Below are 25,134 nucleotides of genomic sequence, written 5' to 3'. Positions count from 1 at the left end.
AGTCACCAGGCCAGTTAGCCAGTTAGCCAGAAGTTGGCTCCGTTTTGTCAACAATGTGCCAAGGCACCAAATAAGAATGCTAATTTTCAACTTTCAATGTGCTGCATTCGTTAAAGAAAAAAAAAAAAAAAAAAAAAACAAAAACAAAAACAAAAAATACAAATAAAAAAAAAAAAAAAGCAATACAAGTTGAAAAAGTTGAAAAATTCAAAGGATTTTTGGTTTGTGAAAGATTTAATACCCTAGCCAAGAAATCTGTGATTTAACAAAAGGCATTTCCAATGCTTTGTTTGATTTAAAAGAAAGACACTTTAATAATATATTTAAAAAAAAATATATTTTATGAATTATTTGATTTTAGGTAGGTATTAAAAGATAGCGTCTTTTGCATTAACAACTTAATTACATTTAAAAAATAATTCTATTGATATACAGTCGCGCTCTTAAGTAGGCTTGATAGATCTTGTAATTTTCGATCAAAGTTCAAGACAAAATATGGGAGATTGACTCAATATAACTTAAAATGCAGACATTATTACTAGAGAGAGATAGACTTAGTTTAGTTAGAGAGAAATTAATTGATTTAATTAGTCAAAGCTATTTTTTATTTATATTAATTTCATATTTTTATTATTAGTTCTGCATTTACTGCCTCTGGAAATTTATATCATTAGGATATCCTTTCAATCACTGCCATTTGCTGCAACGCACTTTTTAAGCCAATCTATAGGGTATGAAAAGCCAGTTGAATAAAATAAAAATAAAGCAAGGACAACTTTGAGAAAAGGGTTGCGTGTTGCTGGCTACCTATCTCTCTGTAGCATCCTTTTGCGCTCTTCATATTTAACTTGGCCTCCAGGCAGCTTGACTTCCGCTCCAGCTCCAGCTGCTGTTGCTGTTGCCGTTGCTGCCTAGAGAATTCAGCATATTTTATTCTTAAATTATTTTTTTCGCTGTTGTTTTAAATAGTACTTGTACTTTTGCCTACTCGACTCGACTCGGGCAAGTTTCAGTTGCGTTCCTTGCGTCGAGTGTAAAGTGTCGAGTACGCCTCGGGAGCCTCTCTCTCCCCCCCCCCCCCTTCCCTTCCCCTTCTGACACTGCTGCTGCTGTTGCTGCCTCAGCCTGGGCGAGGCATCCTTTTCCTCTTTGAGGTGTTTAATTATGGAAGCCGCACAAGCTGCAAGTTGTGGCCGCTTAGTTAATTTGTTTTAAAGTTATAATGCCGACTTTATAAAGCCCAACTTCTGCTGAAACGCAATTTTCAAGCGTTGCGAGCGAAAATTAACTGCATTAAAACTAACGCAACTCGCAGCATATGCTGTGAAAATACCACAGGAATAAATAAAGGAACATACAAAATATGTAGAAAATTTCATGTCTGGAGTAAAAATTCATTTTCTTCCAGACTTAGGATTCAAATTGATTTTTGTTTACATATGACTTTCATATGTATTAAATTTATAAAAATTATTGATGTTTGAAATTCTAAACAACATTATTACTATTAAAGCTTTAAAGGAAGTCTATAAAATATAAATATAAATTTTTTTTTAAATTATTTTAGTATTATTTCTTTGTTTTTTATTTATTTATATATTTAAATTTATATTAATTTTTTTTTAATTTTTATTCACGATTTTATATATTATTTTAACATATTTTAAATTATTATTGTGTTCAGATAAATTCAAATATATATATAGGACTTTTAACAGGCTTCCAATTAATATAATATTAAATATGCTCTCTGTTTATAAATACTTACTATATTTCTATCACATCCTGCGTTTGGCCAGGCCTTGAGCACATCACTGACAACATAGCCCAAAGAATTCTTTATTCTTTAAGACTGATTTTGCCTCAGATTATAGTCCTCAGTTTCACTTATCGATCGTTTGCCAATACCCACACACACATACCGAAGCGTCGTCCAAATGCTGCACAGTTGAGCAGTTATTTTCAGGCTTCCCTCAGTTCAACTCATTGTTGCACTCCGAGCAAACCAGAGCAAACCACTATGCAGAAAGCCTGAGTGAGAGAGAAGCGAGAAGCATGAATGTGAGGCACAGAGGAAATGAACTAAATGGAAAATGCTATTCAAAACTCTCAAAAAGAGAGAAACATCCACTCATAAACAAAACATTCTAGAATCAAGTTTCAATAAAATCTCTTCTCGTTGCTCTACATTCGATACACTCAAATACCTATGACCACATGCCCTCATGTAATAGTGATAAACGCTCATTTCTGTTTGATTTTTCCTGTCGCAAAACCATTTGAAATGTAGTTTTTCAAAGTGTTTGAACGAGTGCCGTTTGGCTCTCCGATAACATTGGAAATTTGCTGCTTGATATTAACAAAAGTCAATTGGAAACATATTGATAACAGGCACTAGAAAGGCTTTCAATTCGATTGCATTTAAGCTCAATTTCAATTACGATTTCATGTCCTGTGCAGCTACTGCACAGTATGTATGTATGTGCGTGTGTGTGTGTGTGTGTGTATGTGTCTTTGCTTCCTTTATTTCTATGTTATTTCGATTTTTTTTTTTTTCCTTATGAAAGAATAAAGTTTGTGAAAAGACATCCTGGCAGGAGATGCTGTGCACTTAATAAAGTTCGCTAGTATTTGAAGTCTTTGCTGCTCAGACAGCAACTGTGAAGCTGAGGTCAAGCATGTCACAGTCGCACACACACAAACACACGTACAGACACACACTCAGAGACAATCTCAGTTGATTGATGACATCGATAAGTTTTTATATATTGCACACATGTCCTGTGCCATGGAGAGATACCTGCAGCAGCAGTAAATTACGCACAAATTTGCATTCTCTGGCCACGGCATGGCTCATGCTCAAGCTCAGCTCTGCTACATTTTTTGCGGCATTAGCCAACACTGAATAATTATGCTTGCAGCACAGACTCAATGCAAAAAAATAAGGAAAAGCCAACTGCACTTAAGTCTTGGGCTTAGTGGCTAGCCGCTAAAGAGAAAGAGACAGACAGACAGAGGGGCAGAGTGAGAGAGAGAGAGAGAGAGAAGGAACTTTTGCAGACTTGAACTGCTCTCGCGCTTAATGAGTGCCTGGCACAGCAGTCGCATACAAGTACTTTTGCCCATAAGCGAGTGTTTTGGTCTTAACAAAAGCCAAAGCAAAAGTCAGAGGGAACAAAAAAATAAATAAAACTGCAAAAAAAAAAACTCAAACAATTAAACTTTGACTGAGTTTTTGCGACTGCCAGACCAAAGCATAGTTTATAGACCTGCTCAGTTATGCTAAACAAAATGACTGTAAATGGCCAAGTGCATAACGGCCTATATATGTATGTATATATTTATATATAGTTGAGCATAGTGCGTTTGACACTCTACAGCAGAAATGCGAATGTTTTGGATTTGCTTTTTAGGCAAAAGTTCAAAGTTCCTTTTTAGCTGCCTTCAGTATGGCGAACGAAGGGCGAGAATGCTACTTAAAATAGTTCAAAAGTTGCCAAAAGTTCCGAGTTTGCTGAAAATTTATGAACTTTAGAAAATTCTTTTGCCAATAGTTAAAGTAAAAATTTCATAAATTTAATTTGAGAATACTTGACATCATTTCATGAACTAGTTATGTTTAAATTTTAAAGACTTATATGTTGTCTTATACAAGAATTCACCAACATCAACAGCCAACTCTACACTGAAAGCTCAAATGTTAACTTAACGAAATAAATTTTCATATACTCGCGAAAAGCTCTCTGTTTTGCTGCTCCTATAGAAGACTGTATAACAAAGCTTTTGCTATAAAATAAAATTGTAGCATAATGTAAACGCATTCACTGTTAGTATATTGTATAAGTATGCGAGTCAACGAGCTTTTGCAAAACGTATAAAATATAACTTGTATGTAGGGCTTTTACAAATAGTATAAAATATAAGACAAGCTGCACCGGCAAACACAGCTGGGAATTATGAGACTTACAGAGGTGAGAGCTTTGAACGTATATTAATAATATTTTTGTACAATTTTAGCATACAAAATCACAAGTATAATAATACGGGGAAATATAAGAGCTCTTGTTGCAACCAACTAGTAGAAATAGCGATACTTCGAATTTATGTTAGACATAACTTATACAGTATAAGACTGCGAGGGAATATGAGAACTTTTGGGAAATACTTCATATATTCAACTACCGTCGAAATAGCCGACTCTTTAAAAGTGTGTAAGAGCTTACTTATACTGTATACATATACGACTTCGAGGAAATGTGTGAAGCATTAAGTAGAAGGCTATGCAAAAATTAAGACGACTTCACATATACACGATACATATAAGACTATGATTAAATTTGATAGCATTTCCATAACATTTACTATATGGAAAGCAGAAGACTCTTAAAAAATGAATGTTTTTGTACCATAGACCTTAAAAAACGAATTTATGCTCTCGATTTCCCAATATCAAATTTAAATCGAATATCCATAGGTTGTCCGAATTTTTATAAGTAGTGCCTATCAGGTAAAGTTGCTAAGTAATTTAGGCAATTTTTTTTTTGTTCCCAGAATCTAAAAAGTATCTAAAAAAGCTTTACCGAAATTGCTGCGAATCCCGACCTTACTGTTTTAGATCAAAAAAGTCTCAAACTTTTACTGAAGCCTCAACTTGGGAAATACAAATTATTTCCCAATGTTAAGCTTTTAACATCTGCCATAAACATTAAATATAACAAAGCCAGAACTGTTATACCACATTTTAAGAGCGAATTTCAAATTGTCTGTGCATATAAACACTTTAAAGTAGGCTAACATAAATGGTAAATAAAAAGTCAAATAAATAAATTACATTGTCGATTCATGACTAATATATCGTACATCATTATAAAATCTAATTTGCGCTGCTATTGGTTTGGCTTTGTGGCTTTCAGTCGACTCGCATTTGCAACTATTTATAAATTTATTCCATTAATATAAAAGTGCTTCATATTGTCAACCACAAACGCTGTCCATAATAATGATGAATTCCACTGTTGTGGTGCAGCATAATATAAGCAAATTACAAAATGGCCAGAGTGACAAACAAACCAGATAACCACCGACTGAAAGCCCCTCCCACCCCTCTGGACCAAACACTTTACAGCAGTTGACCGACTGAGCCCACAGCATGTTAACAAGACAACGATAACAGCAGCAGCCGAGTGGTTGGCGGCAGAAGCCAAAGGGGCTTAATGTTGGCTAAAAAACTATAATTTCTGTTTTTGGGGGACAGCAACAGTCGACCAGGGTGTAGCCACACACACACATACGCACACACATGCACACACTGGGGTCTCAGCTTTTATTATTGTGGCTTCATTTGCCATGTAAAAACAGACCCAAAGAGTTAGAGTTAGAGGGATGAGCGGATGAGTGGAGGCAACTCAGCGCTCGCATCTGAAATGAAGCATCTACAACACTCTGCCTGATATATGTATGTATAAACTTATATCTTAGTTTATATGTATATATGCCGCATTTATGGCTATACATAGACAAAAAATATTAGACGAAAACAACAAATAAAAATAAATAAAATAAAACCGGATGCGTATTGCTCGAGAGTGTGAACAACACTTGTGGGTTTGAGGTCAGACGCAGACAAAAAATACATTGAGAGAAAATTAGATATGGAAATTTATGATTTGGATTGATTAGCTTGTTAGAATTCCAGTCAAAAGGCAGCAATAGAAAATTCTCAGTTTCCAGAAATCTTTTTAATAGTCTGACCTGAATACATGTGATCTCAATTAAAAATGTTCAAGAGCACATTTTATTTATTTATTTATTGAATTTTACTTATTTCATTTAATAATTTTTTTTTGTCGCTAGAATTGTATTTTCTTATTTAAGATTACAGTATTTACAAAATATATTTATTACAAACAAATAAATAAATAATCGTTATCAAAGACTACTTTAAAGCTAATTATTACATCTGCTGTTAAAGCCTTATGAAAGTTGATGGGCTAGAACAATAAAAATATAAAATACAATTTAAAAATTACAATTCATTAATTTCATCTTTTGGTGATTTATAAAACATTTTTTTTTTTTTTTTTTTTTTTTAATTATCTAACTTTTTTTTTTTTTTGCACCTGAGAGGTTTATTTCTAGAACGGAGAAAATGAGAAGAAAGTTATATGAACAAATTTAACAAAAATATCCTAAGAAAGATAATAAATTAAGACTTTTTCAAATATAATTTGAATGACTCTTCATTGAATAGATTTATTCTTTATCTATATAATAAACTTATACTGATATAATTTGTATTTAACCTAGCTCTTTTTGGCAGTTACTCTTTTAATTTTACTATCGACCGTATGTGGGATTAATCTCGCGATTAACTTGCACTTTTCACCAAGTGTCAGTGAAACTCGTTTTCTCTCACAAGCAGTTTGTGGGAATTTATTTTTATTGCGGCCTTTGTTTGCAGGCAGTGTAACGCGCGTGGGTGGCGAAATGGCCACAGATACAATTTGTGTTGCCCCCAAGTAAATGTTGACACTTGACATAGACAAATACACCAAAGAGAGAAAGAGAAAGAGAGAGAGAGAGAGAGAGAAAGAGGGAGAAGGAAAGGCAGACAGAGAAAGTGCGAGGGCGAGGGTACTTGGCAGCTAACCCGTTTGGAGTTTGTTTTATGCTTCCGCACACTTGACATTACGTTGCCATTGCACTTCCTTTCGCCTTCTCTCTCTCTCTCTCTCTCTCTCATTCTCCCTCTCTCTTTTCTTTTGGCTTATTTTACTAGTTGTGGTTTATTTGTTTATTTGTGGGCGCAGGCCGTTTCGTGCCTCTATTCAATTTCACGTTGACTCCGAAAACAGCATGTAAGTAGTTGAGCACGAATCCGGGAACGGGTCGCTCCTCCCTTGGGCTTATTGGTGACACTCTGATAGCAAATTATTACAGTCTGATGAGTTGCTCTGGCTGATGAATGTTGGTTTGCCAATAAATTATGCTTTGGGCGCTGATAAACCAAACCAAAAGAAAGGAAAATCAAATTTTTGGCTCCAAACATTGGCCAACTTCCTCTCTCTCTCTCTCTCGCTCATGCTCTCGCTCTCTATCTTTCCTGCTCAGTGGCTGTGGCACATAAATTTGTTTGCTTTATTTAAGTTTTGTGAAGAAAAGGGAAACTTGTTTGCATGCGTTTTAGTGGCCTTGCCACGTGCCTCATTGATGTGCTTTCCTTTTCTATCCATTTTTCGATCTGGGCCGAAACTCTCAAACGGCATTTTAAGCAGAAACTTAATTAAACTGCGTTTTAATCACACCAAATGGCAGCAAATGTGCCAAGTCGAAAGCCAAATTAACCGCGTGCATAACTCAAATTGCTGCCGTGGCCAGGGACAATGCGAGGATAATGCCAGAAACCGCAAATGTGCGCAATGCCAATGCCCAAAAATATTTTTCCAAGAAATTAATTACACAGAACGAGCTAAGCTGAGCTGAGGTGAGCTGAGGCAGGAGAAGGGCTGCCGCAGAGCCGCTTCCAGAGATTCCACTTCGCTCTGCTTCGTTTGTTGTGCACATGTGCATGCGTGTGTGTGTGTGTGTGTGTATTTTATGGATGCCGCAGCATCAGGCCAAAGATATGGGCGCTTGTTACATATACCTGTGTTTCCTTATTGGCCATATAATGCGCCTCGGCAACAGCTGCTGCTGCTGCCTCTGCAACTGTTTCTCCTGCTGCATTCCATTCCTTGGCAGCAAACCGCAATCCTTGCAATATAAACTACTTTGCGGTTCAAAGTTGATGTCTGAAACTTTTGCTGAATGCTGTGCGTCTGCAAGTTAATTAAAGTGCTTTATAACCGGCTTACCTGCTCAGCCCCCATCACCACACTGCCCTGCCCTTTGTCACACTCAGAGTGCGCGGCTTAGCTTGTTCCGCTAAAGCAATCACAACAGCTCGCAGTTTATCTCAAGTTTGTTGACTTTTCGCGGCTCTCCAAAGATCTCTCTCTAGCGAAACACTAAAAGCTCTCTGCATCTGCTTAAGCTCGCAGGATACTTAATGATGCTACCCATCTTTAATCGTATTACGAACTACTAGGTGAGTGAATGAGTAACTTTAGTATAAAACCCGATTTTACTGACTATTTTTTTTTTCTTTTTTTTTTTTAAACGTTGTTTTATAAATCGGAAGCGGAAAAGTAAAGCTCTTCAATCTTTAATGCAAATCTCATAGCGCCCTGAAAAGTATGCTATGATTTTTAATGAAGCTAGTCTAGCTTCTAATCGGATCAGTAATATGTATTACTTTTTAAGACATGGATCGGAACGAGTTTACTTTATAGAAAACAAAAGTTTGAGTTGAATTATATTTTAATATAAATTTCTTAAGCTACTGTATTTTTATAGTTTCAAATTCATCATAAATATATTATTTATCAATATACGATATGATCATATACTTCACATTATATATTTTTCCGAAATTTTATATAAATTAATAAAAGTTTTAGATTTGCAATGAATTTAGTAAGATTGTTTTAGTAATTGAGCCACTTTATATATCAACAAAAATAGAGTTTGATTTATATATACATACATAAATATAATTTATAAATATATAATTAAAAAAAAAAAAAATTAAATATTCCAAGCACTTTAATCCTCTTAAAAATACTGTAATATTCGTTAAAAACAAAAAATAAATAAATAAAAAAAAAAACAAATAAAAATTAAATAAGTAAGTATTAAAATAAAAAACATATAAATACAAAAATATTAAATAATTTAATTTCGTAAAATATTTTACGCTTTCAATTCCTTTAATATATATAATTTTTTACCATTTTATTACCATAATTGATTCTTAAAAATGAATAAATTGTCAAATATCAGCAAAACTTGGCTTCAGTTTCACGCTCACCCATTAAAAATATTTTATGAACTGCAAACTAACTTAACTTTTCGTTCAACATTTCATAAGCTATAATTCACAAGCTGTGGGTGCTGGGTTAGGGGGCGAAGGGCGTGGTTATTTGGTAGTTAATCAACAAGCTGTTGGCCACAGCATTTTATTCAATTATGCAAACGAAATGAACACGAACTGGGCGACGAGACCCCAGGATGGCCAAGCCAGTAAATTGAACGTAACTTACAAAAGCCACGACTCGTGTCAAAGGAAGCTGCCAGCAGCAACAGCAACAGCAACAGCAACAATTGCTGAAACCCATAACAAGAGGAGCAGCAATGTTGCTGTTATGTCTAGAACTAAGCAAACTTAGCTTCCGTTCACAACAACTTGCGCAGCGTTGGCTGCTGAACAAAAAAAAAAAAAAGAATCTAAACCAAACGACTTATTTACCTTTTATTTTTCGTAAATTGAAAATAAAGTAAGCTGGCGTACATATATCGATTTTGGGCATATGTATGTAATGAAGTTAAGATGGGGCTTGCACAAATATTAATGAAATGAGAGTCAAATTTATGGTGTGCATAAAAGAATTTTTTAGATATTGTGTCAAGGCTTTAATGGCTTTTATATCTAAAATCAATTTAAATTGATCTCTCGATTTCGTTATCCAGCTATATTTACTTGTTAATTATAATTTACATACTAATGGAAAAAGTTTAAAAAATTCAGACAAAACCAAACTAAAATTAAAAAAAAATTTTTTTTAAATTGTGTTACAAATTTCAGCTCGAGCTGAGAAGAAAAATTAAGTTTATTTACCAAAAATAAGCGACATTGCTGATATCAGCCAATATCAGCTTACGCAGCTTTAGCATTTCGCGCTTAGTCAAATTGTGTTAGATTTTTGTATGCATTTAACTCTAACAACTTATCATACATATGTTGGCTTTATCATTTTAATTGGCATAGTTTTGCATAGCATATGTGAATATGTATGTACATGTATCTCCGCCTGACTTCACTTCAATACAAAAGTGCAAAAGCTTTAAAAATCAACTCAGCTCCGGGTTCAGGGTATTTTGCAAGTCAGATGCATGCGAGAAGCAAACAAAAGTCCCGCTTGTTCACATTTTCACAGGAGCAGCAGCAGCAACAACAACAACAACAACATCGTGAACTGGAGGAGCAGGAGCAGGAAGCTAACATGAAAATTAAATAAGTAGCAGCTTAAATAACTTGAGGGTCAACAACAAAGCAGCAGCGTGCGCTGCAAGCTCAATGCGAGCAGTGGAAGTAGAGACTTGGTTTATAAAAAAAGAAAAATGTGAAAAATAAAAAAGAATAAGAAAAATCAAATAATAAAGCATGAATAAGTAAGGACACCGCAGCACAAAAGGTCAGCCGGGCCAGCCAAAGGTGCGAAGTCAATGCGGCGCGGGAGGGGAAGTCGTGTCTCAGTGACAACTTGAAGCAGATCAAAAGGAGGCACAGCAGGAGCCACGTACAAGGACTACTCCATGAGTATCTCTCTATAAGTGTGTGTGTGTGTGTGTGTATGTCAGGTGTGGTCCTTTGGCAGGCACGTGCTCTGTTGTTAGTCCTTAACAGTTGGTAGCTTATCTAAACGGCCACAAGAATGTCGGCTATTCAAAACTTTTGATTTTAACAGTTGCCATCTGGCAGTTACTGTTGTTGTTGCTGTTGTGACAGCTGCTCTGCATTTTGATTTGGGTCTAGAAGCAGCAAAAATATTTATTTAATTTTAACGCTCAATATGAAGTCAAACAGCCGTATATAATTTACCTATTTACTGTCACAACAAAACCAACTGCTGCTGCTGTTGCTGTCCAACTATCAGTTAATCGGCATACGACAAACATTTGCACGTTTCCCATCAGCTCTGGCCAGCTCTATTTGACAATCGGCCATCAGTTCAATAAGTCAGTTCGTAAGCTAAGTTTGAAAAAAAAAACAAAAAAACTATCGAACACAATTCGCCTGTCGCCAGTCGCCCATTTGTCACACTTGCACTGCTCCAGCTACGGCTCCGGCTCTGACTGCGGCTCCTTGGGCAGTCGCATAATCATTTACTCGTTCCAATATCGGAATGGAACAAAATCTATTTCAATCTCTCTAACCCAATTGCGTTTCCGCCCAGACCAAGACAGCAACAACATGCTTTTCATTCGACAGCGTCAGCAATTTGCTTCGCAAGTTTGCTTGCTTCCTTCTTATTTTAACTGATACCCTGTAAGAAGTGAGAAGTGCTTGCAGGGGAGTACACTCAGCAAGTTGCTGTTGATTTGGGTAGGGTATGTATACAGATTTTGCTAGAGGTATTTAAAACATATTAAATGATATATTAAGTTTACGCGTTTTATAGAAACCAATATTGACCCAATGAACCCAATTGATTTCGAGTTCTGTGTGAATTTTGAAGAGCTGAAAGATATTGACCATGTATTTCAATAATTAAAAATTTAAATTAATTATAATAAAAAATAAAAATAATTTATTTTTTCTAATTAGTTCTTTAGCTCTTTTTCATTTTGCAAACTGAAATATTAAATCAGTATATAAACAGGCAGCAATCGATAAGCTTTGCAAACTCTTCTTCTAGCTGACGTCTTACTAATCATTTTTAATGCCATATAAACATTTATGAAGCGAATAAAATGTTAATTTTTGTTAAATTCGTGTAATTTGTAATTACGAAGCCCAAAATTGTGAAAGGCTTGATTTAAATATTCCCCTGAGGGGAGCAGGAGCTCTGCTTGGCGTCTCATCATAAATTGTCAGAATGTTCTTCCCCTGCTGCTAATGATAGTATCGATAGACTTAATATTTAAATATCGATAGTTAATTTTTGCTCTTATTGGCTCACTATAACACTTGAAACTTAATTTCAAATATAAATTTCACTTCTGCAATTTCTTTAAGTATGCTGAATATGCAATATTTTAATTAGCAATTTACTTTCAGAATAAATCTCACGATTTTCCTTATATAAGAGATTTATTTATTATAATTTCTTATATAAGATATTTATATATATATTTATTATAATTTATTTATTCACTTATTTATTTTATTAATTATTAATTTTTTTAATAATTTATTTATTTCTTCATTTTTTTTTTTTTTTGTTACCTATTATTTATTTACTTACTTACTTATTTATTTATTTATTTGATTCCTTTTAGCTATTTTCAAATTTTATATCTTTAAATTTTTTGTTATAGAGCATCTCTGCTGTCAGCACTATGCAATGAAACATTCGATTTATTTTATTTTATTTTTTCTCTCTCTCTCTTTCTCTAGTTGGTTTCACAGCTGTGGATTGTGGTGCCGTTTGGGTGGTGCATTTGTGCTGTTACCACTTTATTTGCTTACCAGGCGGCCCGCAACCAGCTGCAAATTGTCGCATTAAAGTATTGTGCATTTGTGTGTGTGTGTATGTGTGTGTGTGTGTGTGTGTGTGTGTGTGTGATGGCAGATAGCAGTGCATTGTGTTTGGTTGGCTGACAGCAATTGACACAAATGAGCAGAGGCAAATTGTTACCTTTGGCCAACAATATTTATTAATTGTGTGCTGCGGCTTTTGCGTTATGTTAATTAACGTTGTTATATCGATTCATCTGAAATCAAAGATGCAATACACTGTAAAAATCACATCTGTGTGCAAGGACACGCACTCCTGAATATGACAGGATCACAACTGGAATGTGAATTGCATGTGTGTGTGTGTGTGTGTGTGTGTGTGTATGTGGAGGAGGTTAGATGGGGCAATGTTATGACTACAATAGCCACAACATGACCAACTGCTAAAAAGAATCGATGGCCACAACGACAGCAGGTAACGGCAGCAGGAGCAGGAGCAGCAGGAGCAGCAATGCATTAATGCATGTCGTGTGGCCATCGCTAGCTCTCAAATTGCATTTGAAGCTGGCCAACTGCAACGGGTTGTATTTGTGGGGGCGGGGGTGGGGGTCACATGCAGTCGTGCTCCAAACAATGGGCCAAATACAAAATAGCAAATAACAAAAGGCGGCCACACAAATAACTCACGACAATGCAACTTGAAATGAAGATAGATGCCATTGCTCCCGCCCCCCCCCCCCCCCCAGTCCGTTCTTGCCCACTTTGGCACTCATATGCGTATGAATGATGAACAGAGACGAACTGGCCGAGAGATAGAGAGAGAGCGAGAGAGAGTTTGAGAGAGGGAGGGGGGAAATGTGCAGCACATTTCAGCTATGTGACACACTAACTGCATGAGTGAGTGCATTGCCTGAATGCCTGACAGCCCGACTGGCTACCGACTTGCCTCCGTCTCTTGTCTGTCCCCCCCCGGCCGGGGCTGCCGATGTGAGTTAAGTTATTGTGCGTCACATCAAATGAATTGTTGTTTATATGTCTCGTTTTGTCTGTCCGTCACACGCACGCACACATTGACAAATAGCTGACGTTATATTTAAAGCCATTTAACTGCCGCCGCGCTTTATGCAACACTAAATTGAAATAAAAGACAAACTGTAATGCGAAGCCCTGCACAGTGCATTGAACCCTGCGCACAGTTGACTGCATAGTTATGCATAATTGTCTCATTGATTACACAAAACAATTAATTAACAAGAGTGGAAGCCACTTCAGAGAAATGGCTCCAGTCTAGCCACAAGTCAAGGCTGCGCAAGGCAAACCAAGTCCAAGGACTCTCGTCGTGGTCCTAGCAGAGCGCCGAGCGAATCGCAGTGCTGCTGTTACGTGACAATAGCGAATTTTATACGATTTCTTGCATAATGAGGCAACTGAGCAAAAGTTGACATAAATTGCAAAAGTCAAATTGAAAATCCTAGTGCATAAAGCCTTTAAAACGCGGCGTACGTCAATTTAAACAAGCTTTGAAAATTTAATCAATGGGCTTGAAGGATTAGCGTATAACTATTAGAGTGGGGAATACCCTTTCTGATATAGTTGGAGTTATATCACACATATTAATTTAAACACATTTAATATGCAGTGATTAAAGATTGCCTGAGGCCAGAAAAGTCATTTATCAAGTTATGCGACAATTATGGGATCGATAATAACTTTTAATCGTCTTATTTCTTAGCAGAGATTAACCGAAGAAATCATATTAATTGGCTATCGCCCTGAGAGCCTGCAAGAGCTTTCGGCTCCTGTGGGTTGGGTCTTAGGCTAAGCGCCTCGTTTGAGAGAAATGCTTTTAGGGAGCGCTATGATTGTAGTTCAGTAAGTGAGCAAGAACTCGAAAAGTCAATACAAACGGTCTTCCCATATTTCATACACATACACACACTCAAGCACGCGTACGCTATTGATGTGTTTAGCGCCTCTCTCGGAGAGTGACTCTATTCTCTACCTCTAGAATCGACTTTATCAAGTAGAGGTTCTTCATACTGGAACTGCCACCATATAGAGTAGACTCTCTTTCCCCTTGAAGACCAGCAGGGGAGAGGATTGTGGTCTATATATATATTTATATGTATATAGATTTAAAAAAAAAAAAAAAAAAAAAAAAAAAAACAAGAAAATGCAAAGAACAAATCCAGAGATCTTCCATAAGCCACTCTAAACTTGAATCTAAAAGCTGTTCAGTAAATGAATCAGTTTATTCATTGCCTTGTTTACCCGTTTTGTGGCGATAGCTTTCTTGGCTTGATAACTTACCTTTAATCCAAATATAGCTATACATATCCGCATTCTTATTTCTTATTTTGTTTTAAGATTTAGTCTAATCCAAGCAAATGTCACAAGCATGATTATATGCCTCAACTACAGGGTATTCAACAGCCAAATGGGGCAACTGAAATGTGCCTCTTACAAACTGCTCGCGCAGCTATGCAAATGCGATTTCTCGTAGATTTTCGCTGTCAAGAATTTTTGAAAATAATTTTTGGGAAAATAATTTAACATGAACCGGACAAGCGTCATGTAAATATGTGATGGGTACCAGGCGAAATGCAAATGTTGCAGCACACAAAGCAAGTATGTGTGCTCGTATGTGTGTGTGTTTGTGTGTGTTTGCTGCATTTGCGCTCAGGCATATCAAAATGCATTCACAAAATATTTATGCTAATATTTTCGCCAGTCAAAAACTGTAAGCGGGGAAATTTACTCGACGCTTTTGTTGTGCATATTAGCTGTTTACACAAAATCTCACTTTTTCGACCTGGCTAATTTGGACCGTTAGGGCGCTTTAATTAGCCAACTCATAACAAGAGTTTGCTGGTAACTGCAAATATTTATGGAGCTGAAAATAGGAAATTCAAATTTGCTGTACAAGCTTAGGGTTCTGCTTTATATATTTTGTTGTCTATCATCATAAAATAATAATTAAATTAGCTAAATAATAATTAAAAAATAAGTTTTTGAAGTGCAATATAATTTTGTTTAAAATATAAATGAAAAATTTTGTTAAATTATTATTTTATTTACTTAGATTTTATATGAAAAATAAATTTTCTTGTTTTCCTCTTTATCTTGTTAAATTATTGGAAAATACTCACAAAATAATTTGTTTGCCTCCAAATTTCAAAACAGTATTTTTTTATATTTTAAGTAATATAAAAATAAAAATTTATATTATTATTTGCTGTCTATAATCATAAAATAATAATTAAATTAGCTAAATTATAATTAAAAATAAGTGCAATATTATTTTGTATAAAATATAAATGAAAAATTTTGTTAAATTATTATTTTATTTACTTAGATTTTATATGAAAAATAAATGTTTTTGTTATCCTCTTTATCTTGTTAAATTATTGGAAAATGTTCACAAAATAATTTGTTTGCCTCTTAATTTCAAAACTTTATTTTTTTTTCAATTTTTAAATTAATATAAAAATACAAATTTAGCTGTAAGGTAGAAAATTTCCATGAAAAATAAATGATATTTATAAAATTTAGAAGTATATATTTTATTTATTTTTTTGTTATTTAATATGGAATATAGCAAACAATTAGAATCTGATTTAAAAGTTATTTATGGACACGATATGTCATCAAAAGATAAAACCAAAACTAAATCTAAACGAGTTCAAATTTTGACTTGCAGTTCCCGGCTAATCTATGTTTATTATATAATTTATTATAATTTAATTCAGTCAAGTCTATGCTCTAGACAGCATGCCAAAGCATGCTGTGTGCATTGCTCAAATATTTATACGAGGCACTCCCCAGTGGCAACATTGGGCAACTATTTTGATTCATCTTCATTAATCTTGCCGCAACAGTGATAGCCTTTTCGGCCAGCCGGTTTCTGGCTAAATTTCTCGCTGAATGGAACTGCATTAAGCCTCGAATGTGACCCAATACACTCAGTCTCTCTCTCTCTCTCTTCCTCTCGCTCTACCCATGTCTTTCTCTTTCTCCCCCTCTTTCTTTCACACTCCTTAGGGAAATGCCAGCGTGTCCGGCGACCAAACACGTCGCATGCATAAATGCAATTTTTGCCCCGCACACGAATGCAGCTTTGTGGTTGTTGTTGCTGCTGATGTTGCTGCTGTTGCTGCTGTTGCTGATGTTGGCAATGCAGCTGAAGTTACTGTCATGTCAGCGCTTGCCGAGCAGAACGATATTTTAGCTTCATGTATACACGGTCGACGACAACAACAACTACAGCAGCAGCAGCAGCAGAGGCAGCAGCAGCAGCATCGAGAGCTGCACTTTGTTGTGTAGTCGTATAATTTCAACAGCCTGTGCCAGGCATGTGTTTGCACATGTTTGTTGCCATTGTTGTTGTTGTTGTTGTTGTTGTTGTTGTTGTCGCTGTTGTTGTCAACATGTTGTCCACCAAACTGGACACTCTTGACTGCCGTCCGACACATACAGCGCCAGCATGCTGGCCAGCCCGATCACTTAGCGCACAACCACAGCACCGATTACTGGCTGCATAAAACACATTAAACATGCCATAAACTCCAATCCAGCCAACCATTAGACACAGCCGGCAATGAAGATGGCTGCACACGGCTGAGAGTCGAAAGGATAATGCCAGGCTAAATATTATATGGTTAGACTTTGCACTAACAGGACAGTGATACATGTATGTATGTATATACATGCTTAAAGACATGGAAAGAGAGTGAAAGTGTAGAATGAGGGAGATGGAGAGAGCGAGAGAGGAAATAGGTTTCTCTGCTAATTTATTACTCACTACTTAGTTTGCCTAATGTGAAAGGGTTTCGTTTCTGTTTAGAGAACTCTTCTAATATGCTAATTTGCTAGATCTGGTGTTAAATTTCTGAGATAGAGGGATTCCTATAAACGAATATCCATTGTTTAAAGACGTGTTTAGATAAGCGCATTGAAGTGTATACGGTTGAATAGACAGGCTTGCATAGGGTCTACATGGACAAATAAACACTTTATAACTTCAGTAACGACTTCTACTGACAAATATAATTATTTATTTTTATTTATTTTTATTTTATTTTATTTATTTTATAAAGATGGTTTGAGAAAAGTAGAGTTAATTATTAAGTAAAAAAAAAATAAATAAATAAATAAATAAAATACAAAATAAATAAATATATGCATAAATTTAAAATGCGACATATATAGAGTATATATCATAGAAAGATCAAGTCCTTGACTCTAGCTAATAATATATTATTTTCTTATTTATATACATATATATACATATATTTATTCTATTTTATTTTATTTTTTTTTTATTTTTTTTTTGTAATCTATTTTGTTCTTCTCCATATCTCCATTTACATTTTTTCTATCCGCCTGTCACACATGTTTCCCTTATTTTGAATATTTTAGTCTAGACATTACTATGACTCATCTTCTCACGCTGCTTTAAATCCCATTATTTGCAAATCAATTTCCATAATAAAAGGTAACTCTCTCTCTCTTTGTACTCACTCATTCACATGTCTCTTTCAATATTTGCTTGACTAGTCGCTTGTAAGAATCAAAATTAAAAATACCATTTGCATTTGCTTCATCTCTCTCTCTCTCTGTCTCTCTTTTTTCTCCTCTGTCTTCCATGCATGAACTCTGCTTACTCACTGTCTCCCCACCTGTCTGCCCACCTATCTATTCACCTGCAGCTGCATATCTACTAATCCTACATTATATTTCACTGCTTCGCCACTTGATGCATCATCAGAACTTATATCGAGCACTGGGATAATATTTTCCATGACTATATACTACATATAGATACACGTGTGTGTGTGTGTAATTTACATGGAGGTCGTTGGGCTGTCAGTAAAAAAAAAAAAAAGAGAAAAGAGAAAAGAAAAGGAAAAATGTTTTGCAGTTTCGCATGTTAAAATGCATAGAAAAGTTTCATGGCAGGCAGGCAGTTGGTATGAAATGAAGCGTGCAGCGGGAGGGGCAGCGGGAGGGGCAGCATAACCTTCAATACAGTAGCATGTATTTTTCAATTTTGTCGGTGCAGAAGGAAACGCGTTGATGCTGCCACGCCTTGTTGTGGCAGCTCTCGCTTTGGCTGCACAAAATTTCACCGCATGACATTCATCACAGCGAAACCAAAATGCAGATCCCTTTTGCCCTAAGCCTCGCCTCTGTTGGCAGCTGGGCGTGGCTTGTGGGGGTGTCACTGGTTTTTTGTTTGCTTTAGATATTTGGGTTTGTTTTGCCAGCGTTACAGCTGAACATGTGCGTGTGTGTGCGTGTGTGTGTGTGTGTGTGCGAGTATGTGTGTGCGCGTGTGCGTGTGTGTGTAGCCAAAACAAACATTGCAAAATTTATGTCGTCTCATAAATTTGTAGCATAATTCTGACGATGCTGCAGCCGCCACTTGAAAATGTTTGGCTGCAATTTTGCTTTTTGGCCAAGCGAACGACCCGGCCAAAACCCCACAAAAAAGAACCTCAGAGCATACCCCGCTCCCCAACTCGCCTCATCCACAAGCTCAGTAGCCCAAATGGGCAGACTAAGTTGTCTGTGCCAGCTCGTTTGGCCTTTGAGCTCTTGCCCCAGAGAGGTCGCTAACTCTCTCTCTCTCCTTCTCTCTCTCCCTCTGTCTCTCGCTCGTTATGTTGGTTGGTCTAACGAACCGCGTGAATGCAATTTCTTGGATTTTTGGATGTTTTTTTTTAAGGGTTTTTGGCCTTTGGCTGCAAAACTTCAAATATTTGGGCTTGCATAATGTTTAAACTCGACTTTGTAGTTGTTATTTTATTTTTTATTTTTATTTTTATTTTTTTTGACTCAAACATTTGCATAAGCCACTTAGACCGATGCTTGTGGTAATGGGCGAACACTCGAATATAAAGGTACTGCAATTGTATGACAATAAAATTCCAAATAAATATATGTAAATATATATTTCATCTGCAAATTTTGACTGCTAGCTTACCAATAATAACTATAATAAATTACTTCAAAAAATGATATACAAATTATTATAGTCTACGAGAAAAATAAAAATTGTATTGTATTACATTGTATATATACGTTTAAATAGAAACGCAAAAAAAAAAAATTAATTAAATTAAGTGTATAATAATAATTTTTTTTTCCTATAAGCAATTTTTTTTAATTGTGTATTATTTCAAATTAGCAATATATAAAAAAAAAATAAAATAAAAATAAATGCAAAACAGGAATAAAAAATAAATAAAAAAGAAAAAAGAAAATCATATAATTTAATTTAATTAATTTTTATGTTATATATTTTTCCATTTTTATAAAAATTCGTCTATTTTATTTTTTTATTTTATTTATTTTTATTGAATTTTTTTTAAAATATTTATATAAATTTATATATATATAATTTTTTTTTTTTTTTCTTAAAAAGTCTTTAGTCTATTATATATATATATATATCAATTGGGTAAAATAAAATAGTATTCTTTGTTTTGTTATATCTTCACTCTCACCTGACATTAGACGCGCTAAGACTTAAAAAAAAACTCCTTAAAGTCATACGTAACACACACACATACATACTAAGCTCTCAACTAGCTCAATTCTGTTTGAGCATATACTTATTATTGCGCAATCCCCTTACGACTTGAGCTTTAAGTTTATTTTACCTCAAATGCTGCCCGGCTTCAACTGTATCTTCATCATCAGCTAAGCCATAAAAGAAATGAGAAAAAAGAGCACCACTGCTCGAATCTCGTTGCTGTCAGTTGCATTAGGCTCTCCGTTGTGGTACCCTGTGGCTGCTTGCGGCTCTGCTTTGGCCTCATGCATATGCATAAGCGAGCAGAGCATTTGAGTGGCAGCAAAGTCGAAGTCGCACACGAGTCACAGCTGCTGCAGCTGGGCGCAAGCAGCAGACGCTGCACACGCTGCGTATGCGCAATGTTTGAGCTTTGGGCATTCGGGCTTACCCTAATGCCCACTAAGCGCATTACAGCTCTGAGTCGTCCTGACTTTTCCCGCGACATCTCATCCAAAATCTTGGCTCATGCCCATTGCATTGCTAATTTGAACTAATTGATTTATTAGACGCCCGCCCAGTGACTCAAATCCCAGCAAATAACGCGGCAATTCCCCGGCTAAAGATTATGCACAGTTGAGCCGCCTCCGCCCCCTCCCTTCCATTTAACTGCTGAATAATTGATGATGGTCATGTGCGTGGCAATAGCGCGCGAATTGTTATGGATTAGTTTCTGCTTGATTTTGTCATCGAAACGCTGCTGCTGCTGCTGTTCTTGCTGCTGCTGCTCCTCCTGCCCCTGCTGCTGCTCCTGACCCTGCTGCTGCTGACAGCAATCTATTAATATTCAAAAAGTTTGAGCTTCTATTAGCTGACAGCAATTGGGGAATGCCTGCACACAAAGTTTCGGCTTTCGCTGCTCTTTTCGTACGTCAACTAATCCGATATGCATAATTGTGGTAAAGTTACAATTGGCATTTGACTTTTGCCTGCTGAATTCTGTCAATTGCAGCGAGTCAGCCAAAAAAAAATAAAAAAATAAACCAAATAAAATAAAAGAATTCCAATTAAAATGACAAATTGCCAAATACTTCATGAATTTACAGCGCTCCAAAAATACCTAGTGGATATAGGTATTTTATGATATAGTATATGTATATGCTGTATACTAAATAAATAAAACAAATTTGAATGCTATAATATTACAAATAAAAATTTTAATTTGCAGAGACTAAAAGAACTATTAATATTATTTCTCACGACTACAGTTTCATAGTTATTAAAATTTACAAGATTTTCTTTTTTTGTAAATATTTTTTAAAGCGTAAAAATAAAGATCTCTGAAAATATTACATTTGACTGAAATTCCGGCTCATGAATTTCGTCGTCAGGCTGGTTGTCAACATAGCTTTAATACGTGGGTAATTTTCCGGCCATCAAAAACCCACGAAAAGATAGAAAATCCCGGAATGAACAGCACACAGGAAAGGCAGCTCAGCTAAATATTTAAGCTAAAAGTTAGAACAGCTAAATTAAAAAAATAAAATGAGATACTCATAGTCGCTGCCTAAATGAAATCTCAGTTTCATTTGGCATTTAACAAAAAACGACTAATTTCAACTAGCTAATGCTCAACAACGATTTCCGGCTGAAAAGTGAGTCAAGGCTGAGCCAAGCCAACGCCGACAATAGCAGCTTTTGACCTGAGACCAATTAACTAAAAGGGGCATAGAGCAATGTGAAGAATGGATGATAGCACTGGCAATTGTTCTTGTGGTCTGGCAGAGGGAGAGGAAGTGGCTCTAAGGCTCCGATGCTCCGATGCTCCGAGCAGGTTGAGCTGCCGGCCACGCATAACACGCAGTTTAGCCATAAAAGTGAAAGTCTAATGCCGCTGAGGGGCTAGGGCAGACACAATAAGCAGCATCTAGTCTAGTTGACTTGCAAAATAGTTGAAATTCGAGCATGGCCGAGACACTTGAAGACAAAGCAGCGACAAAACCAAGCGTGCGTATACTTGATATGCAGACCGGCACGCTATTTGACCTACATGCATGCGAAATGTTGTTTTGTAAGCCCAACACATAAAAGGTAAATGGGGAGAGGGAGTGGAGGAGTGGAAGATCATAAGGAGTGGGCGAATTATAATGATTCACTGCATACATTAAATATTCACAAGCTAAACAGAAAAACAGGAAAAAAAATTAAAGAAAAATATTTTTCATGCTTGTCGCTAGCTTCATTTTTTGTCGAAATTTACTCATTTCTTTCTTTTATTTTTATTGAATTTACATTTTGCCATTAATTCGCAGCTTAAAAATGTTTTGCTATACGAGGCGGTTTGCGGTCGCTTAAGCTTTATCATTAATTTAGATTTGGGCAAGCGCTGCGCGGTCAGCAGATTTTTCTGTTTATTTAATTTTTTTTGCCAGCCCGATGCAAGGAAATGGCTTTAAATCCATTTTATGGGCGTGCCATTAAAAATCATAAAATCATGCAGCATGTGTGTCATGCTAGAAGCAACACGAAGCGTACACACACACGCACACGCGTACACACATATGATTTCCATGATATTGCGCATACGCCACGTGTGTCACTTGGAGCATTTCGATGATGGCCTCGAGGTGCGCTGCCTAACTATGTTAGCGTGACGCCCTCACAAAATATAGAGAAAAATCTGGCATTCAGCTAGCTAAACTGCAGTAAAACACACATTTCGACACTGAAAACTTTGCTCATTTATATGCTTATTAAACATATGCCGGGTTGAGGCCAACGAAAGAAAGTTTTTTTGGCCTGCCTTAAGGTCGACAAGGCGGCGTAGACCACATCATGATCAACAGTTAGATATTTCTTAGTTTGCTGCATGATAATGGGCATGGAAATATATGTAAATAATCTATAAAGTAGGCTTATATGAGTGGAAGCAATGAAGATTGATTGGTCTGTTCTCTTAATATTCTGAACAAGTTCTCGCATTACAAAATCTCTTAAATTATTCAAGGCGCATATGTTTTACTATGATGTGCCATAAGTATGTATTTTGATGCCATATATTTGTAGCCAACCTCAAGATTTAATGATAATATCAAGGGTATATTTGATGGATGTAAATTTGTAATTTATATGTGAAATTTATACACTTTAGGCATAACTTTTAAAAATATTCAATTCAATATTGTATATTATAAGATATTTTATTAGGTATCAGCACACTAAGCTACAATAATTTTAAAGCAAATAAAAAATAAAATAAAATAAATAAAAGTAAAAAAATATAATAATAATAATAATAATAATAATAATAATAATAATAATAATAATAATAATAATAATAATAATAATAATAATAATAATAATAATAATAATAATAATAAGAATAATAATAATAATAATAATTAAAATAATAATAATTATTATTATTATTATTATAATAATATTAAATAAATATATTAAATAAATTTTTAGTTGCATTTACAAAGCAATAGCCAGTAATAGAGCTGATGTAGCTGCTGGCAATTTTTTTCATAATTAGCTCAGCCTCCTCTCTATCTACCACCCTTCACCTTTTCATAAACTAAATATTCAATACGCCCATAAAATCTTGCTTGCAGGAAATGACCTTCGCTTACACTGCTTGGGTAAAAAACATCAAAATAGAAATTGTTGATTTTTCGTCTCGTTGCGCATACTAACGAGCTCAACAAAAAAAAAAAAAAAAAAAAAAAAACAAGTAAGAAGGCTCCAGTCGAGACTGCTCGACTAGGAGATACCCTGAACCCTCCAAGCTGATATTCTAATCAGTCTGGACTTCTTTTATGCACACATACATACACATGCACTTATAAGCACGCGCTCTGCTGACTGCGCAGTTAGCAGCGACTGCGCTTGGGCTGCGCTGCAATGTGGGCAATATTATACGAATTTATTTGTTGAATAATTTCTTTTGTAGACATACGATCTTAATGAAACTTTCATAACGTAATCATATGGTTAAAATATGTGTACATTCCAAAGCACAAGTCTCTAGTACTTGAAATGCGTTTTTTACAAATTGGGGGAGAAGGGGGCGTGGTATCCAAAATCTGTAAATTACAAAATCTTTGTATCCATTAACTTTATATGCAACCCAAATTTGAAATCTCCAGGTCTAAAAGTGTTAAAATTAGGCTGAAAAAACCAAGTCGATTTTTCGATTATTCTCGATAAAAAAGTTATCGGACGAGTTATCGAAAAAATAAAGCAAACTTGTACTGCCTATGGTATACACGAGTATGCATGCCAAATTTCAGCTCTCTAGCTCTTATATCTTCTGAGATTCTTTTGCTCATACGGACGGACGGACGGACGGACGGACGGACGGACGGACAGACGGACAGGGCTATATCGACTCAGCTCGTCGTGCTGATCAAGAATATATATACTTTATGGGGTCTGCGATGATTCCTTCTGCCTGTTACATACTTTTCACAAAACCATTATACCCTGATTTCCCATTTTCAATGGGTTCAGGGTATAAAAAGAGAAAAGTCTTTAACCCAGCTTAACTCACCTACACACATACATTTTGCGGCTCTGGCAGTTCTCACACATTAATGTGGCAAAAAAGAACGAATCCGTGACACATTTTGCCAGCACTTTCGATTTCATTTTGCATTTTGCAGAACTCGTTGCTTGTTGCCCTTTTTTTTTATTTCTTTTTTTTTTTTTTTTTTTTTTTTTTGTTGTCACCAACTGGCGGCACTTGTAATTTCCGCTGTGTATGTGTGTGTGCTTTTTCAGCTTCTTCCACTCTTTTTTTGTTGTAACGCAAAAAATAAAGGCTTTTTTTATGTTTTCCCTTTTCATTTGAAACCGAACAGCCATTAAACCCTTTTTGTTGCCAGTGCTGCTGCTGCTGCTGCCGATGTTGACTGCCTGCTAAACTGCTAAATGTCGCATAATTATCGTATTTTACTTGACATTTTTTGGAGTTTCGGCCTTGCCATCATAGCATGTCTCATTATGCCGCATTGTCTGCCAGCAGCGCCAAGGGATCTCTCCCTCTCTCTCTCTCTCCCTCGCTCGCTCTGGCAGCATTAAATGAAATGGTTTTTTATTAATTTCCACCATGTTTCATACTTTTATGTGTGCGTGAGTGTAGTTCGCATTTATGAGCGACCCAGCCAAGCAGCGTGGCTAATTTGAATGCCTCGCCCGAGTGTGCTCAATGCCTTTGAATAGATTAACCGTGGAATATGTGCATATACATATATACCTAATGGCCATTGTCTGCTTCTGCTCCTTCCACCACTTCTGCTGCTAATATTATAAGTTAGCTGGAATTTTTGGAGCATGC

General features: G+C 35.8%; 1 protein-coding gene across 1 annotated transcript in view; it reads left to right on the top strand.

Moving 5' to 3' along the window:
* The window catches only part of CadN2 (Cadherin-N2), a 189,240-nt gene that overhangs the window by 68,252 nt on the left and 95,854 nt on the right, over window positions 1-25,134 (top strand). The gene's annotated exons all lie outside the window — the stretch shown is intronic.

The sequence above is a fragment of the Drosophila arizonae genome, chromosome 3, assembly GCF_054131065.1.
Source record: "Drosophila arizonae isolate 15081-1271.41 chromosome 3, UAZ_ARI_1.0, whole genome shotgun sequence".
In the NCBI taxonomy this organism is placed as follows: domain Eukaryota; kingdom Metazoa; phylum Arthropoda; class Insecta; order Diptera; family Drosophilidae; genus Drosophila; species Drosophila arizonae.
The sequence above is the reverse complement of the archived record's forward strand: the minus strand, read 5'-3'. Positions and strand labels throughout refer to the sequence as shown.